Source organism: Gossypium raimondii, chromosome 7 (genome assembly GCF_025698545.1).
Source record: "Gossypium raimondii isolate GPD5lz chromosome 7, ASM2569854v1, whole genome shotgun sequence".
Lineage (NCBI taxonomy): Eukaryota > Viridiplantae > Streptophyta > Magnoliopsida > Malvales > Malvaceae > Gossypium > Gossypium raimondii.
In genome coordinates this window covers 24,381,299-24,394,999 of record NC_068571.1, presented here as the reverse complement: position 1 = coordinate 24,394,999, position 13,701 = coordinate 24,381,299, and the positions used below count along the sequence as shown (strand labels likewise).

At 31.0% G+C, this 13,701-nt stretch overlaps 1 long non-coding RNA gene across 1 annotated transcript; it reads left to right on the top strand.

The window, feature by feature from the left end:
- The first annotated feature begins 1,429 nt into the window (after window positions 1-1,429).
- On the top strand, window positions 1,430-3,682 carry LOC128042355 (uncharacterized). Its single transcript, XR_008197632.1, has 3 exons — window positions 1,430-1,522; window positions 1,995-2,080; window positions 3,413-3,682. It is a non-coding gene; the product is annotated as an uncharacterized LOC128042355 (long non-coding RNA).
- Window positions 3,683-13,701: the final 10,019 nt, after the last annotated feature.

Genomic DNA, 13,701 nt, shown 5'->3' with positions numbered 1-13,701 from the left:
TAAAAGTAAAGTCACTACCTAATAGTCATTGTAACAATTGTCATTCACCGTAATCAAATTTGTTATTAACTTTCATCTCTTCATAACTTATTTATTAATCTTTTATATACGGGTTAGCTTCTTTGCTTGCTTAATTGCTTCAATTATCTTCGATTCTTGTCACTATGTATTTTGAAATTAAAAAATATATTAGATGTAAAAAGTGATTTTAATAAAAATTATTTTAAAGATAAAATGTGAAATCGATACTAATATAAAATTTTAACACGAATATTTTATAGCATCATCAATAATTCAATTTTAACATAAATTTATAAATATTCAATTTGATTAAATAATTCAATAATATAAATAGTACAAAATGTGTAATTTAATTTAATAATATAAATGTAGATATAAATAAAATTATTACTATTTAGGTTTAGGGATTTTTTTTGGATGATTTTAATTTTTTATTTAGGGTTAAGGATGAGAAGTAAAAGTTTAGGGGAAAAAATAAAAAGTTTTGGAGAGTAAATTTTGGAGGGAAAGTAAATGGGAGAGTAAAATTTGGGGAGGGGGGATATTCAAAAAAAAAATCTAAAGAAAAAATGGGTTTGAGGTAGACGGGGATGGGATGGGATGGGATGGGAGGAGAGTAAAAGTATTGGGAGAAAGTACAAAAGTTTGGGAGTTTGGGGTAAACTTTAAAATATAATAGTTTGGTATTCGATTTATTTGAATTATTTAAATCCAAAAACTCAACTCGATTCGAATTCGAAATTCGAAAAAAAAATTGAATTAACTCGAATAACTCAATTCGTTTAATGCCTCATTAAAAATATTACCAAGAAAATTCAATGAGAAAAAACCTTAGTAAAGAAAAATATGATACAACGCATATTTACTTCCCTCATGACAACATTACATGATATCTCATATTTTACATATTCAATCTTAAATACTAGTTTTTCAAATGATAACTTGAAGAATTTGCTAAACATTTATATCATCATTCTTCTGAATGCCATTAGCGAGGAAGAATTTTGGAGAAATATTGTAACAACCCGGTTTTGACCCTAATCGGAATAGTAGTTTCGGGACCACAAATCCGAGTCCTAAAAATATTTTAATATTATTTTCTATAATTTTATGTGTGAATTTACTTGTGTGAAAATTTCATGATTTAATTTAAATCGTTTGAGTGTCCGATTAAAAAAAGATTAAATCGCGTAAAATAAAAATTTTGTGGTCATTTTAAAAGGGCTGAATAGTGGATGTTCTTTTAATATGGAGGTCTTATGTGGCAATTAATTCATTTAAATGCTAGTGGACGGCATTAAGTGATAGCATATAGTTTTTATATTATTAATATTAATTATAAAGGTTATAATTATGTATATTATATTAATATGTTATAATAAAAATATTATAAGCCATCATCATTTTATTTTATTTCTTCTTCATCTTCATGACCGAAACTAAACAAAAGAAAAAGAAAGAAGAACCTAGCTACATTCGGCCATTTTAAATTTTAATTAAGGTTAGTTCTTTGTTCGGTTTTTGATAATTTTTACGTTTTTGACATCGTTGTTTTGTGTTCTTCAAAACCCATGCTTAAATTTTGTGAATTGATGATGATTTTGAAATGTGCCATTGATGGATGTTTGAGTTTTATGATGTTAGTTGATGAAATATGAAATATATGAGTTAGATTAACATGTTTTGTCTTGGGATTTTTGATGAATTTGAGTATTTAGGGCTAAATTGTGAAAATAAATTTTTGAGGGACTAAAATACGAAATAAATGAAATGCATGGACTTGTATGAGTATAATGAAGTTTCGGCCTAACCATAGTATAGTCAAAATTTGAATGTTTTGTGTTTTGTGTAATTCGGACTAAATTGTGAAAAATGTAAAATGTTAGGGGCAAATTTGTAATTTTCCATTTATGTGTTTTTGGATTAAATTGAAGTTAATAATATTTAAACTAGCTCATTTTGAATATGTTTAGATCAAGAACCAAAGAAATCGGAGCTAGATCGGGGAAAAACCAAAATCGTCGACTAATTATCCGATTTCAATTTTTCACTGTCCGAGGTAAGTCTGTTAGAAAAAATTCATGTTATGAAATCAATATATATATATAAGTATATTTATTTTATAATTAATGAGTTATAATTACAAGTATAAAATTTATGTTAGTTGATGTGTGAATTTCATACATATACATGTGATGTTCGAATAGGTATGTATATAAAAGTATAAATTTTGGATTCAATTAAAAGTTCAAATGTTATGGTTGTGATTATATAATGTACGAATATATATATGTGTAATATATATATATGTGGATCGAACAAGCTTGCATATACATGTATGATACCTTATATGGATTTGGGAATGAAATTATGGATGTATATATATTAGATTCGAATATGTATGAGTATACAAATATAAATTCATGCTTTGATTATGAGTACGTAATTATATATGTATATGATAGACTCAAAAATATATATATAAATGTATTCGGTTGAATCATTGAATTTTCAAGTTTGGAATTGGTGAATATGAATCAGGTTATAAACCTAGCAGGCTAAGTGCCGGTGATCTGAATCGGGCTATAAGCCTAGCAGGCTAAGTGCCGGTGATATGAATCAGGTTATAAACCTAGCAGGCTAAGTGCCGGTGATCTGAATCAGGCTATAAGCCTAGCAGGCTAAGTGCCGGTGATCCGAATATGATGAATTAAGTGATTCTAAGCATTTGGTATAAATATAGATATGATTTTATATGAAATGGATGAATGTATGAACATTGTTTCAAGATGTTGATGAGTATATAATTGTTCGAATCTTTGTGATTAGTTAGTATGTATATATATATATATATATCTCGGATGTCATGAAAATTGTTGGATATTTATGTGTGCATATGTAGGCATTCGGCATAGGTGGATATATATTTGTATGCATTCGGCATAGGTAGATATAAGTGTATATATGTATGCATTCGGCATAGGTGGGTATAAGTGAATATGTGCATTCGGCCTTTATAGTTTATAAGTATAAAATTATGCTTTTGGTATATGTAATTGAACAATTATATATAAATGGATCCGATGAAGTACGAACAAGTACTCTAGAAATCAGATATGCAGATAATGATTATGTTAGTAATTTGATTTTATGCATATAATGTATATACCTTTGTCCGTTTATGTATATTAGTTAAATATACATTCTTTTAGATTTAAACGAAATGACTTAATATAGAAATGTTTGGTTAGTAATTATATTTGATATTTGTGATTTCGATAAATTTACTTAAATAATTATGTGATTCTTTTATATGTATTTTTAGATACGCTATAGACTTACTAAGCTATAAAAGCTTACTTTGGTTATCTTTGTCTATCTATTCTTATAGATTTTGGAGACGCATTACGAGCTCGGGGATCATCAGCATAATCTATCACACTATCGACCGTCTTTGGTATTTTATATATTTTGAACTCGAACCTATGACATGTATAGTCTAGTTAATATGTTTAAATTTTTGGGATATGTGAATATGAGCCATGCGAAAATGGCTTATCTCTTTTCGTTTTGAATTTGGTATTAACGAATATGTTTTAATGGTCTATTTCCTATGCTTAAATTCGGTTTAGTTAAAAATGGCTTGATCATTATGTTTAAACTTAGTTTTATATATTCTAGGTTGAATGTTCAATGTGATTGATTTAAATGATTCGACCATGGTATAAGTCTATTTGTATAAATGATAATTAGTATGATTGATAACTTGATTATATTTCTTGATTGGTTACATCATGAATAAATTATGAATTAGTTTGTATAAGTAAGTTTAAAACATAGTAAAAATGCTTGTAAGTTTTTATTAAACAATTCGGCTAAAGAGTATGAAAGAACATAATGTATATTGATCATGATCTAACCTTAATTTGAAGTGGTGTTTATGCTGTAAATTGGTTAAGGGATGAGTTTCGGTTGTGCTATGATATTGAATTGACGAATATGTATGTTTTGTATTAAGAATTGGTGTGGAAAAAAAATGGTTGTGTTTGTTTGGTAATGCCTCGTAACCCTAATACGGCGACGTATACGGGTTAGGGGTGTTACAAATATATTTTGATCTATTCAGGAGTTTGAATAATAATCATAACAAAGTTTGGTTATGATCTTTTTATTCATGTGCATGTTGGATCATCTTATAATATTTCTTTAACTATTATTCACCTAGTTGAATTTACCACATATGTTTAAGTTAATTTATTTCATATAAATATTTACTCAAATGTATCGAATAATATCTTGAGAATTTTTATACGCTTACAACATTCTAATCCTTCAAGGATTTTAATATAAATTTATACTAGATAGTGATTCATATAAAGATTGTAACAACAATCATTAGATACATATCAAATTTTCATAAGTCGTCAAACTAATGAGATATCTAAATGTTATTGCATCTACCACAAAAGAATATATTTTCATAATTATTGCTAAGGCTTTAGAGATAACTTCATTTTCTTATTTCATTTTCACAAAACAACTCATTTGTACTCCACTGACCTTAAACCTTTAGATGCTTGGACTACTGGTCCAGAAACTTCACAAATTTAATTCTACTTAAATTGTGTCTTTCTATTTTAGCCAATCTATTTCATGTCTATGTTTTTTGACAAATTTATTCAAGATCCTCTTTTTGCTTCATTATCTCAATAATACTAATGCATGCAAAAATATTGTCAACAACTTTCTATTTTCACGGTTCCATGTTTTCTCTTATTGACATAACTTATCGAGATTTCTTTATTTTAATTATTTCTATCGTCAATTTCAGGTATTTGACTCTCTTTTGGAGTTTTAATAATTAGTTATGTCTTAAGGCTCTTCTGGAACACCCACCTCCACCATCTGACATATATATTAATTATTTTCTTTTACGAGAATTTTCATCTTCGGTACCAATCGACTTGTCATGCTTCAGGCATGCATTACTTTAATTTATTCTAACAAGTTGTCCTACTAGGACTTCAATTCAAATCAAAACATTAACTGGTATATAACACTTGATTATTCTCATCGGGTTAGTAAATATATTTGGTAGTTAACTTGTAATAAAATGAATTATCTTTTTGAACTTTTGGTTCAAATAACTTTCTACGATGATCAAGATAATGCTAATTTATTTCAAGTAATTTATTTATCCAACTATTGTTTTTCTCTCCTAATGTTGGGAAAACTATCAAAGCAAATAGTAATCACAAATCATGTCAAAATTGAATCTCCAAATCATTTAAAACATCTTATAATACGAGACTTATAATTAGTATATATTATCAACTTTATTTGAATACTCATTTCGTGCTTTGTGGTGGAGCAACTTGAACATTTATTGCACATTCAAAACTTCTAAAATGGGTTGTATTTGACTCCTGACCAAAAGTCAATTGTAATAGGTAGTGTATATCATAACTTATTGGCATGATACGTACAAGTGTCTATTCATATAAAATATCATATCCTATACATATATACAAAAAATTTTCTTCAAAAGATATGGTTTAGCTACTAATTGGTAAGTGGTCATATTATAATTCCAACACTAAGTAAATATCCAATAGGTTAAATTTACTTAGTGAAATCGTTGTACCTTAATTTATAGAGTTATCATTGAAATAGATTTTTGAGAATTGTGAAGTCAATTAGTAAATATGTCATCAATAATATATTATTGACTTGAATTGTTTGAAAAGGCAAATTGTAATAAATGATGTGATAGTTAAATTTGATTATGGAGTGTAGCACCCTGTAACCCGGATCCGGCGATTGGGTTAGGTATGAGGTGTTACAAGAAACGTGGTGGAACCACATTTGGGACTTGAGAGGAGTTCCAAAAGGAATTCAGGGCACAATTTTACCCAGATTATACCGAGTATAAGGCTCGAGCAAAGTTACACCAGTTTACGCAACGAGGCACAGTTAGGGAGTATGTGCGGGAGTTAAGTGAAGCCATGCTCCAAATTTTTTATTTGAAAGAGAATGAGGTGTTTTTTTCCTTTTTGGATGGGTTGAAGCCATGGGTGAAGCAAAAGTTGCAACGCTGATAAGTCCAAGAACTTACCAAAGCCATGACGATAATAAAGTCCTTAATTGAACTTGTTCCAAGGAAAGATAAGTTTGAGTCTTCCAAGGCCAATGGGAAGGGTGATGGTGGGGAAGATGAAGAAGGACATGGCGAGTATGACAATGGTAATAGTAATGATGGCAATGGGAAACGACGAAACGAGAAGTGGAAAACCAACAACAACCTAAATGAGAAGGGTAGAGAGATAAAATGTTTCTTTTGTGACGGTCCATAAACAAGAAAGGACTGTCTGAAGAGGTATGTGCTTTTAGTCATCAAAGGGGATGATGAGCCATAAAAAGCGCCTATAAGTCTTGGTTCGGTCTTGCGTGGTGTCAAAGCCAAGAGGGGCAAAGAAAGCAAGACGAAGCCAGTTGAGTGCTTCTTTTGTAGTGGTCTGCATAAAATGCAAGACTGTCCAGAGCAATCTAAGTTGTCCATGATCAGTAAAAGAGAAAAAGCGGAGCCTAATGAGAGTAAGGCTTCAAATCTTGAGTCAATGATACTCACTCTTGCGAAAAGGAATAGTAGGCAGCTAGGGTTGATGTTTGTGGACATCAACATCGTAGGTCAAAGAAAAAGTGCTCTTGTTGATACAAGAGCATCAGATCTATTCATATTAGAGAAAGTCGTAGACAAACTTGGTTTCTTAGTTAGAAAATCGAATAAGAATATTAAGACGATGAATTTCAAAGATGTCTCAACTATAAGAGTAGCACGAGAAATAGAGCTTCAACTCTGCGAGTGGAAGGGTAGGGTATTGGGAAATGTGTCCATATTGTAGTAAACATGTAATTATTTTCTATTTATTTGAATGATGAATAAATAGATAAAGTTAATTTTGCATTTCACTATTATATTTTTTGTATTTTTGTTTTTCATATTTTGCATGCATAGCGAAATTGTGATAAGAAAATATTAGCTCATTAATTGTCTAAGTTCAAACTGATGATAAGTGGCATTATAAGAACGTTTACATCGCGAGAAAGACTACTTCAATAGATAATCTAAATGAGTCTGTAATCTCGTAAAAAAATAAAAGTGAGCATTTGATTCAAATACTTAGAAGAATTATCATGTTGTCTACAATTCCAATTGAGAAGATGATTAGTCTTGGCTATCGGAGTAGTTGATTCCACGAGTAAAGACATAGATGTATTCAATGGTAGAATGATACATTGGATTGGACCCAAGATTAATTAATTCTGAATCTGTTTGTGAATTTTCACTTGTGACATTCATGGTATGATTTACCTAAATCCCGGGTTAGTCACTGACTATGCGTATTTAACTCATGTGCTTTGATATAAGTGGAGGCTTATGTTCAAAAAATGGTCAAGCCAATAACCGGTATGTTGGGCACATGACTTGTGTATGACATTGCTTTACTAATAACAATGGAATTCATAGCTCAATAAAGAGTTAACGATATCTTCTCATTGGCATTGTGTGGATTGATAAATATGAAACGTGGCCACGGGTTGCTTATTCTCGAACGAGCAATTTATCACAGTCATTTGTTTACAGTGATCATATTAATCATTAAGAAGACACAGTGGTAATAATGAGATAAAATAGTATTGTATTGAGTGAATAGATTTAACTTAAAGGAATCAAGGATATCATATAAGGGTAACACACACATGATGTGGTCATTGGACAAGGTAGTTGGATGAATTGCTTTCGTAAAAAGTATGCAATAAGGAGTTTTCAATCATCGTACTTCTTGTGAACTGACTCCATGACTAAATAATTGCAAATTATCGGAACAATGCTTTTGGACATAATTGCAATTACTAGAGCCTAATTGTATATGTCTGATTGATCCATCCGCTAACTTAACAAAAGCTCGATCAGACTGCATTTGAATCAGAAGAAAATTCTACGACTTTGGAAATAACTTAATTGAGTCGATTTATTCGATGTGGAATTAAATTGGGCAACCGTAAAAATTGTTCAACTATAGAAATTGATTAAAGAATTTTCTTAAAAAATTAATTCAAAAAATCTAAGTGATTTTTGGAAAAATTAATTTTGATCAAGTAAAATTAAATTAATCAAATTAATTAAAATTAATATGATATTTTTAGAAATTAATTTTCAAGTCAGACAATTGGACCAATGGCTAATTGAACTTGAAAATTGGACCTGAGATAAAAAATTAAGCTTGGGAGCCCAAAACCGAGACCAATATCCAAAAACTGGTCGAACCGAGCCTGGTATATGAAACTAAGCCAACGGTCCAACTCAAGGCTGGATTGGACCGGTTGGGCCATCACTGGCCCAAATCGAACCGGCAATAACTGTACCAGCTCGGGGTGTCGACGGCTGCGATAGTGGTATTCTGGTGGTCAGTAAATGATTGGTGGTGGTGAGTCTTCGATGGTTGAGCATGGAGGAATCACACTCCTACTGGGACTCTACTGAATAATTTGATTTCAAATTAACTATTCCAAAAATAATATTATTTTAATAGATTTAACACTAAATTTAATTTAATACTTATCTTAATAGTTATCTTAATAATATTATATTAATTTAATATTAAAGTGATTATCTTAATATTAAATTTACTTTAATGTTTATCTTGTAGATAAATATTCTATTAATTTAATAAAATTTAATATTAATTTAATATAATACTTATCTTGATAAGTATTATATTAATTTAATATTAAAGTGGTTAAGTTTAATTATAATTTAACTCTCTAAACTCTCATTATATAAAGAGAGTCTTGGGTCATTATTTCACACACACTTGAATTCAAGAGAAAGTTGTAGAGATAAAATTCTCTAAAGAAATTATTTCAGAAAATTTCTAGAAATATTTTTTATTTACAACTTGGCCCAAAAGTTTAGAGAAATTGTGAAATTATCCCACCAGTATTTTTTTGTGAAAATTTTCTGATTTGAAGCGAACTCACACTCGACAAACGTGAGCTTGAGGATAACGGAGATGACTACTTAGTCGAAGCGTTCATCCTAGACGAATCGAAAATGTACAATTTTAATCAAGTGTTTATTATTTTAGATATCACAAGTTTTAGAAAAAAATTTAAAACTCTGATTTTTCCCCACATTTATTTTTCGCTGTATTTTTCAATCCCGATTTTTCAACACAAGGAAGATTTTGAGGTAATCTATTTAGATGACTATTATTTTGTTCTTGGGTTGAACTTCTTGATGGGATTAAGACAGGCCTTTTTCCTTTTCTGATTTTATTCATATCTTTGATGATCCACAATCACGATGTGTTGAGCCAGTAAATCAAGACATGAAAGTTGGAACCAAGGTATTGTCGACAATCCAACTAGCCGAGGATATTTTGTATGAAAGGAACATTGACTCGGTAGATCAAATTGCTAAGGAAGCCCTTTTGGAAATGCTAGTGGGGCATAAAACCGATATGAAGCCTATTGAGCTATCAGTGCAGCTACCACCTATGAGAGAGGTGGGTTATGCATCAGACTTTGGGGGTAAAATGGTGATGCAAATTGGGCAGTTGAGACGAGTAAATATTGCGAGTGAGGTACAACTCAAACACTTTGGTAATGTTTTTCATTCTGACTTATTTTTTGGTAAAGACACGGAGGCCATTTCAAAGTTTTGGCAGGAAAACTCAAGGTTAACTCAGTGTTCAATGTGAGCATGCCAAAGCTTAGTTGTGCGGATCAAGTGGATTCCGATCGAGGCAAGGCACAATACACAAAAGTAAGAGTGATGGGCTCTTACAAACGTGATGTACTAACAAGTGAAACGGTTTGAGTTAGGTAACAATGGAAGCTGATGCAATGGTTCCAAGGGGCGGGACTACCCGACAATGAGACTAGTCAAGAAAGGGCCAAGGTGTCGAGAAAGTTTCGAGGCAAATCAAACCAATTCCATTCCAAGGGTGCAATGAAGGCTTTGTGAGAGGGGAGAATGTCACAGGCCATGGCTCAAAGCCTGTGACCAAAGCACAAAGAGCATTCCATGAAGGTCGACATATTAAATGGGGCTTATTTGACCCACTTGAACTAGTTCGATTCGAAGAACAAGTTACGAAGCCCATCTACTTGAAGTCTTAGTGGCCCAGCGAAGTACTTAAGGAAAATTAGGGTTACCGTAGTAAATATGGAAAGTAATCTTAAAAGATTTGTAATATTATAAGATTTGATTTTGTAATCTTAGGGATTATGCCAATCCTTTAATTATAGATAAACTTCGATCTCGTTCGTCGATGTAACTCAATTTATACCGTCGATTTTGGGGGAGCTCAACTATATAGAGAGTCTACCCCTCATTTGTAATCCTCCATTGTATCTTATTCTTTGAGTTGAAGAATATATTGAGAGCATTTACTCAAACATCTGGTGTGTTTTGCTTTTCTGTGGCCATTTTGTTCTTTTAAGCTTTCTTTTGTCTTTGAATTGCTTCCATTTTATAATTCGGTGCCTTAGAGAATTTTTATGAGAATTCTCACTTTGTAAGAGTTAAGTTGACTTAAGTGTATTTGAAGTAAAAAAACTACTTAAGGTCGTACGGATTGCAAGACGAAAAGTTTAACCCCGTAACACTAGATTTTTATTGAAGGATAAAAAAATTATACATTATATTTTAGGATTTATTAATTATTATATAATATATATATATATAATATATGGGGAAGTGTGAGATGAAGTCACGCATAAAAAGAGAAAAAAAAACTTCTGTCTTGATTTTTGGTTTTGAGCCGCATAGGACAGACTTTGAATTTGGTTTTTGGCACCCCCACAAGGATTTGAGTTTTTGGGATAATTTTCTTAAATTTTTCGTCTTTGAGCAATTTTCTTCCAATTATTTCTTGTTTGTTCTTCAAATTATGAGTAGCTAAATATTTATTTTAGTTTTAGGTGGATAATTTATTCGGTATTAAAATCATAAGACTTCAAAATCATACATATATTTTCAACTTCAATATTCATTAATTTTCTATTAGTTGTCTCATAACATCGTTTTAATATCAAAATTGAGAAAAGTCCCTTGATTTGGTGTTGGATGGCATATGATTGGTGAACCAGTACAATCAATAATTGTCATGTTTAGTCCATTGAAAATTAAATTGACGCGACCAATTCAGTGATTGGTTGGATCCGTCTAGGGAGTTAACGCTCAAGTTTAAATAACTCATGAAGTTGAGACCATTGATTTGAGTTGGGTCCTTTTAGTTCACAAAATTGCATAGAAATTAAATTGTGGTAGTTAATTTCAAGGTTATTTACTTGGTAATGATTAGCTGTTGAGTTGTTCCTGTAATTAATTTACATACAGAACGGATCATGGTTTGAGGCTGTTTCTCGATCACTATAACCGACTTATCGGTTGGAGGAGAAAATCCATTGTCCGAAATTTGTTCGAAGTAAGAGTCAAAATCGTGCCTGAAGTTGGAGCTTTCATTATATCGATTTACACAACTTTAATTTTGTTTGTTTATTTTTATTGCGCTCAATTTATTTCTAGTATTTATTTTTATTTGAATTTTAGTTATTTATTTTATATTTAGATTTAATCTCCCCTTCTTTATTTTCATAGGTTCACATAAATTTTTGGTAGTAGGAAATAATAAAATTGATCAGTCTAGTCTTTGTGGTATCGACCCTACTTACTATACTACAAATTTAATTTAATTTCAGTTTAAGTGTAAGAATTTATTTTTGGTAGGTTTGACAACCATTAGAAAACATCTTATGTTAAAAGTTAATTTTTTATAAAATTTACTCAAGAATTATTATTGGTGTAGTGGTAAATAATTTGTTTAAAAATCCATCAAACATGAGTTTAATCTTTAGACATATTTGTAGAGGCCAAAATTTGCCTGGCCTAGACCCAACATAAACAAAACAACGAAAACAAAAGTAATAACACACAGTCCATTTACAGAAGCCCCAAAGCCCACAACCTAAATGTTTTTTTTTTCAAAAAACCCTAGTTTCCCCCTAAGCCTCAAGCCGCTGCTCCTTGCCACGTCAGCGGGCACTTCTCCTGAAGACATCAACGCCCTGAGGTCTGCCCCCTGCCATCATTTCACCGAAATGGCTAAGGAGCACACATTTCCTCGTCGTTGACCACCACCATGGCACCTGCAAAAGAAGAAACAGAGAGTAGAAACAAAGAAAAACAAAAAGAAAAGAAAAGAATATTGTATTTGGTTCGGCTATAAAGGCTAAATCTTCTGTAATTTTTAATAGGAAGAAATTGAATACAAAAAAAGCAACAAGTTTTAAAAGAAAAGGTAGTTTATTTTTTATATTTCACGAAAAATGTAAATAAAAGAAAAAGAAAGTTATTTCTTACCTGAGCGTCGGTTCGTCTCCCCATTGCAGACGGACGTGGCCCCTGTCTCCGATGATAGACAGGCCCTCTCTGATTTCATAGGAGAGGGTAGGGTTCGTCCTGCTTCTCAAAAACACACAAAGAAGCCGAAAAGTTTCATCTCGTATTTTCTAATTTTGGTTGGGTTTTGGGGTATTTTAACCCTGGATTTGATTCCAAGGCTTCGAGGGGATTCCAAAAAAAGTTTTTCTTTTGAATTTTTGGCCACTGGAGGCGATGGTCGCCATCGCCGATGACCGGTGGCCATGGCGAAGTTGTGACGGTACAAAGGTCGAAAGAAGAAGAGGATTTCAAAGAAAGAAATAGAGAAAGAATTTTTTTTAAATGAAACCAAGTGATTTTTTTTTAGGATTTTTTAATTTATATAGGCCCCTAAAACGATGTCATTTTGGGATTGGCTTCAGATGTCCAAAGCGACGTCGTTTTGGCACAAACCGAAGATCCGACCCAAATAGCCCCAAGATCCACGTGTTTTTTAAAGGGTTGGGAAAATTGCTTCCTAAATCTTTTCTTTTTTTCCCTTTTTTAATTTCATCCTATACTCCTTTTTATTTTATTTTTACCCTTTTATTTTATTTTCTTACGTTTTGGTCCCCTGACCTACTATTGACCTACCAAGGGAATGACACGTATGCTGGGTTGGGGAAAATAACACCTTGGGTCCCTTTACTTTTTATTTTATTTTGATTTAATTCTTTGTTTTTTTTTGTTCTTTTAGTTTATGCTTGGAATTTCGTTTAGCTTTCAATTTAGTCCTTTGCCTATTTTTTATTTTTTATTTTTTATTTTTTTTGTTATTTTATTATTTTATTTTATTATTTCCAACACTTTTATTTTATGATTATTTATATTTTACCCTCTCTAAATTATGTAATTTTATTTACATCGTTGAGTAGTTATTTTTGTTTTATTTTATTTTTGTCATTAGATATGATTATTACTATTATTATTATCAAGTTATAGTCATTTACTGTTTTACCTCATTACCTTTACTACAATTAATTTATTCTTTTATTATTATTTCATTATAGTGTTATTTCGTTTGTACCTATGTAGCTATTTTATTTTTTACCATTATTTTATTTTATATTTTGCTTACATACACTCGTTCATTTGGTACCAAACTCAAACAAATTAATTGCACATCACATTAAATGTTATATTCGCTTTTACCCGACGCATAGGAAATAATTAGAACCGAGACGATGTTC